Raw genomic sequence first — 5,857 nt, 5'->3', positions numbered from 1 at the left:
AGACAGACAGACAGACAGACAGACAGACAGACAGACAGACAGACAGACAGACAGACAGACAGACAGACAGACAGACAGACAGACAGACAGACAGATAGACAGACAGACAGGCCGTGCAGTTTCTATTTGCAAAAACCAGTTCGGGAGGGGTAGTGGTAGTCTAAAAATACACAATCAGGGACAAGGCCGGCTGTTTGCAAATGTACTCGCCGATCCGTGTTTGATTGGCACGAGCACGAGCGCTTGCAGCGAGGCTTGCAGCTTGCTCGCGCGGCGGGAGCGCGCCCGCGAGTGTAGGCCGCCCAACGTGCGCGTGCGGCGTGTGGGGCGCGGCGCGGCGGGAGAGCGAGGGCCGAGGCGTGCGGTTGCGGTTGGGCAGAGGGTCCCTTACTCCGATCTTCTGTGTACAGGGAATAAGTGATTAAAAGGTGATGAAAAGTGACTGAAATTGATTAAAAATGACTGAAATTGATTGAAAATGACTGAAAATTGATTGAAATGACTGAAATTGATTGAAATGACTGAAATTGATTGAAATGACTGAAATTGATTGAAAATGACTGAACCTTGATAAAAAAAAATTATGAAACGTGATTGAAAACGTCTGAAACATAATTGAAAATGACTGAAATGATGAAAAGTGACTGGAAAAAACGATGGAATTTTATTGTGTACAGTGGTTAGCAATAGTGAGGGACCCCTCGTGTTGGGCGAGCGTGTCACTGCACTGCTGTTTCCCCCGGGACTCGGGGCTTTTGTTCCACCGGCAGGCAGGGGCGCCGAGACAGCTTCCCACTTCCCATCGCAGCCCTTGGCACCGATAAATAAAAGGCGTCAAATACGGAGAAATACACGCCGCTTCGGCAATGCGCCGCACGGCATGTCATGTCGGGACGCGAGACGGGCCCACACGGATGGCTTGGGAAAGGGGTCTCACAGAGGTAATGAGCCAATCGATGAGGATTTTGTTGAACGACTCTTCAGCTTTAGTGACGGGTGGGGGGGCGGGGGGACGGGGGGACGCACGGATGCGCAAGGAGGGGGAGGGGAGTGCGAACCCCGTGGCGTGCGTCGGAAACGGCCCCCTCCCCCTCCTCCTCCTGGGCCGGTCCTGGTGTCCGTCTGGACGGGGTCTGGAGAGTCTGAAGAGGGGGGGGCAGTGGAGAGGCGGGCGTTGGAGTCCGGGCCACGCAGTCAGCCTCCTCCTCCACCTCACCACAGTCTCGCGGACGCTCGGCTCGGCAGGGACGAACGTCGTCCTGCTCCCCGCAAGTCCTGTGCACTCACGGCGACCGGCGGCGCGGCGAACACGTCCGGGAGCAGCGCGGGCGGCTCGGCTTGTGGATACTCATCTGCGCGCGCGCGCGCGTGTGTGTGTGTGCTTTGTGTTGTACATGGTGCTTCTGGCATGGCGTCGTGCCCAGGGGTCTGGCACCCCTCCGCGCCAGTGACAGCGAGTGAGCTGCAGTGAGCGTGAGAGAGAGAGAGGAAGAGTGACAGCGAGGGACGGAAACAGAGGACCGTGCCAGAAGGATTTAAGCAGCAACAGCAGCAGCTCACACACAACGCCAGGCCCGGGCGACTGAAATATGGATAACAGGTTGGTGTTGTGCAGCGAGCGATGGATACGCACGGGAGCATTGCGGAACACGGCGTGGCGAGACGGGCGGAGGGGGAAGGGGCCTGAAAGGAGGATCCTAGGGGGATCGACTGCAGCCACGCCGCCGCCACCGGATCATGGCGCCGAGGGGAAAATAATGAAAAGTGTTGTGGACTTAGCGCGGAATCGGAGAGAGGGGAACCCCGTGACTCCTCTCCTACGACTTGGATTGTTGTTGTTGTTTTGGCGGACGTGGCCGCGTGCGCGTCACACTTGGGCGTTGTAACCCGGATGCTCACATCGACGTGCACCTGCCCACCCGGAGCCCGGGCTGCCGCGAGGCTGCCTCGTACGCCGCGGATGGGCGTGACAGGGCGACCCGCCCGGGACCACCGGGACCACCACCTGTACCGGTCCGGACCCTGCCCTGGCCGCCGCATGGCAGGGGCGGCGCATGCAAGGCCGGCCGGCGCGCAGCCACGGCGGCGGCGGTCAGGACAATCGACACCAAGGAGCGTTTGCATATCTCTGATTCATTTACAGCCTTCGGTATTTGCCGACGTGCGTTTTTATTTTATTTTTTTCTCTCTCGCTCCTCCACTTACTCTGCACCTAGCTGCGATTGCTCTGCCCTCCCGCGAGTTGCTGCCGCCGCTTCTTCTCCTCCTTCCGTTAATTGCAATTCAATTGTGTGCACGGGGACGAGACGCGCGAGGCCTCCGCGGCGGCGCGGCTGACTAAGCCAGAGCTTAGTCCTGCAGATGGCAGGCGAAGGCGTGTTGTTGCTGTTGTTGCAGCCAGGTGAGCACGACGTGCTAGAAAACATGTGGAATGAACGCGCCCGCGAGTGAGCTAGGGGTGCCGCGGTGCGATATGATTTTCAAAAGATAAAAGAAGCGAGCACAACACGACGTGAAAAACGATTTGGCTGCAAAGAGAAAGAGAGAGACAGAGAAAACGAGTGAGAGATGGGGAGAGATGTGGGCGAGAGAGATAGAGAGAGAGCCGGGTTGCACAACGCCCTCGCACGCACAGCGCCTCGGAGTGCGCGGGTGGGGCGCTCTGCCCGCGCCCCGCGCGCTCTGCTCGCGGCCCAAACTGGCCTCCCGCCCGCGGCTGGCTCGCCGGGCCCCATGCATGGGAATGCAGCTTCCTCCCCCCGCGGGGCGGGCCCCGCACGCGGCGCCTGGACCGGACGGCGGCGGGCCGGGTCGGGCCTGCTTGGCGGCCTTGCAGGTCACTCACTGCGACCCGACACCGAGCCCTAGACCGACACCGACATGTAACGACCGGCCAAACGAGTAGTATGCGTCCTCGGCCGAGGAGCAGGAGTCTTTCGCCCGTCGCGGCCGGAAATCCGCCGGAGCGCCAAAACACTTACAATTATTATTATTGCCTATTTTTGTTCACAACACAAAGTTAAAGCCTTGCAAAGCAAAGTGCCAAGTCCTTTGCAATTACGAAGCATTTTGCTTTACTGCAACTGCGAAGGATTTGGCATTTCCGCGAGAAAAATATGACTTCGTTGTGAGGTTCAATTATATTTGGCAGGCTAAATTCGATAGGTGGAATCGAGAATCCGATAACCACAACCAGGAGAGTTGGGTGCCACGACCGGATACTTGTACGAATAGAACAAACTCTAGCTTGGTTCTATTCGTACAAGTGTCCGGTCGTGACAACCAACCTTCTTGTGAGTATCGGATTCTCGATTCTAGCTATCAAATTTGGCCTGCCAAACTGAACTGATTCCCACAACAAAGTCTTTTTTTCCGTGTTGCTTTGCAAGGTTTTAACTTCAAAGAATGTCATTTTTATAACCATTGAAACCGGAAAAAGACACAGGGATGTTTCATTGAAATTTTTATTATTTGTTTGTCTTGTTGTATTTTACACAAGGCAAGCCATACACTCTGAGCTCGGCGGTGGTGGCGACGAGTGGTAATCACCATTAGCAGCAGCACCAGGAGGTACGCGTAGTACACCCGGGCGCGGCGCTGCTGCTGTGCGAGTGTGGCGGCGGCGGGAAAAACAAAGTAGGTGGTAGTGTGATGTGCGCGCGCCAATCACACGGCATTACACAGCCGCCGTGGCGATGAGGGTCGCGCACCGGAGCGGCAGCGGCAGCCAACCGGTGGCAATAAAAGCGCCGCCAAACCACTACTAACTATACTGCTCCTCGACAGAGAGCTGCCCGCCACCCAAAGCATGGGCCGTTGTTGTTGTTGTTGTTAGCAAACCCATAGAGGAGAAGCAGCATACGTGCTTGACGTGTGTGTGTGACTGTACACTATGCACTCTCTCAATGCAAGAGAACAATAATATTGATTGTGTGCACAGCACAGGTCGGCACAAAAACAAGGTAAAAACAATGTCTCATTTTTTTAAGGAAAAGGGGAAAACTTTGAGGAACTCCCATGTCTGAGGAAGAGTGCTCCGATCTCGCCTCAAATTTTGAGGAATCTTCTCAAAAAACGAGGAAAAATCCCACATTTTTGTTTTTCAGACTTCCTCAAAATGTGAAGAGTTTTCGTTAAACCAGGAGAGTTCCGCAAAGTTTTCCCGTTTCCTTCAAAAAAAGAGACACTGTTTTTACCGAGAACGTGTTCCAGCGTACACCTCACGTTTAAAGAAAATGTGGAATACTCTTGCAGTTTCGAATACACAGCCAACTACCAAAAGTACGACGGTACGCTGACGGTAACAAGAGTAGGTTTAGATGACGTCACATCGTGATTATTGTTTCTTCTGTGTTTCATGAGTTGATCCGAGCCGTGCATAAATATCATTGCAAGAAAAAACAGAGACGAAATGATGACGATATAAGAAACTAAAATGCTAATCACAAACCTGAGCGCTCAATTGCGATGAGTATGGATGGATAAGCAAGCAGGAGTGCGTGCAGAAACGCTCACGGCAGCCATCCACTCTCTGAAGTGTACACTACACCTTAATTTGACCACCCCTCCTTCCCCCGGGTGTTGTCTAAGAGTACGAGACGATCTGTCGCGCGGTCAGCAGGTCAACCTGCTGCGCCTTTTTCGAACTTAAGACCGCACGTTAAGCGTCGCGCCCGTCTCCGTCGCCCCCTCTCCCGCCTGCTGCATGTATGTCAAAGTCAGTCGTCGAGCCCCTCTCGCGCGCCGCCCCGCGCCCACGCCACGCCACGCCACGCGCCCGCCGGCCAATCAGCTCGGACGGCATTGCGTTCTTTCCGAGAAAGGCTGCTGCTCGATGCCGTTTTCTCATAATTGCACACCAAAGTGTTTCTTTCTTTATTCTCTCCCGATAGAAGCAAGCGCTAAAACGGCCGTCTTTCTTTCTTTAAAAACCAATAACCATTTTGGGAGTCTATTCCTGCAGATCATTTAATTGGCGCGAAGGCCACCGCCAAAAGCCTATTGTTCGTGCAGAGCGGCCAGTGATACCACAAGTGTCGAACCTTTCCTTTTTTTTCTGCCTGGCTAATTGCAGCCGAGGCGAAGGCCCCCGAGTGAGTGCGTGTCGTGCGTGTGTGGATGTGCGTTCGAATTTGGCGCTCGCGCGGCGGCACGCTCCCGACGAGACTTGGAGGTCGATGTGCGCCGGCCGCGCCCAAGTAGCCTAGTGCGGCCGGACGGACATGCCGCATGAGTCAGATCTCGTTATTTACATTTTCCTGTAAAGTATTTCTTCAAGAATTTCTTTCAAAAAATCTCTTTTTCTTGAGAAAAGTTTCAGTGTTTCCATTTTTTATGGAAAAGTTTCGCATATTTTCGGGGAAAAAAATTCGGTCGTTCAAAAGCATGGTCGGATCGACTCGCCAGCCGCGCTCTGCGAAATCGCCGAAAGTGGCCAACCGACACTGACCGCGGACTCGGTCGGTCACTTTCGGAGAGATTTCGCAGAGCTCTTCTTCAGGGAGGCTGCAGAGCGGGAGTGCAGTGCCTCCCCGAGCATGTGAGGCAGTGCAGGGGACGGGGAGGGACCTGGAAGCGGCGGCAAAAGTGCTCCCCGGCGTGACCTTGCCTTGCGTCCGCAGTGCAGTGCGGACTCCGCCCCTCCGTGTGGCTCCGGCTCCCCGAGCTGCTCTGGTGTTACGTTATGCCCGGGGGACACAACGGCCGGGCCGCGTACTCAGCGCGGGTCTGATGGGAGTAATATCCACGTGGGACTCGTGCCAGCCGGCCGGACCCACCCGGCCAGCGGGACACAACGGGGGCGCCCCTAGCCGCGCACACGCCCCCCGCCGCGCCCCGCCGCGCCCCGCCACGCCCC

At 55.7% G+C, this 5,857-nt stretch overlaps 1 protein-coding gene across 1 annotated transcript in view; it reads left to right on the top strand.

Moving 5' to 3' along the window:
• Positions 1-5,857, top strand: part of LOC113206975 (catechol O-methyltransferase-like) — a gene marked incomplete in the record, with an annotated part of 11,590 nt that overhangs the window by 4,919 nt on the left and 814 nt on the right.

This window comes from Frankliniella occidentalis, unplaced genomic scaffold, assembly GCF_000697945.3.
Source record: "Frankliniella occidentalis isolate FOCC.00 unplaced genomic scaffold, Focc_3.1 Scaffold147, whole genome shotgun sequence".
Lineage (NCBI taxonomy): Eukaryota > Metazoa > Arthropoda > Insecta > Thysanoptera > Thripidae > Frankliniella > Frankliniella occidentalis.
This window is presented reverse-complemented; position numbering and strand designations above follow the sequence as displayed.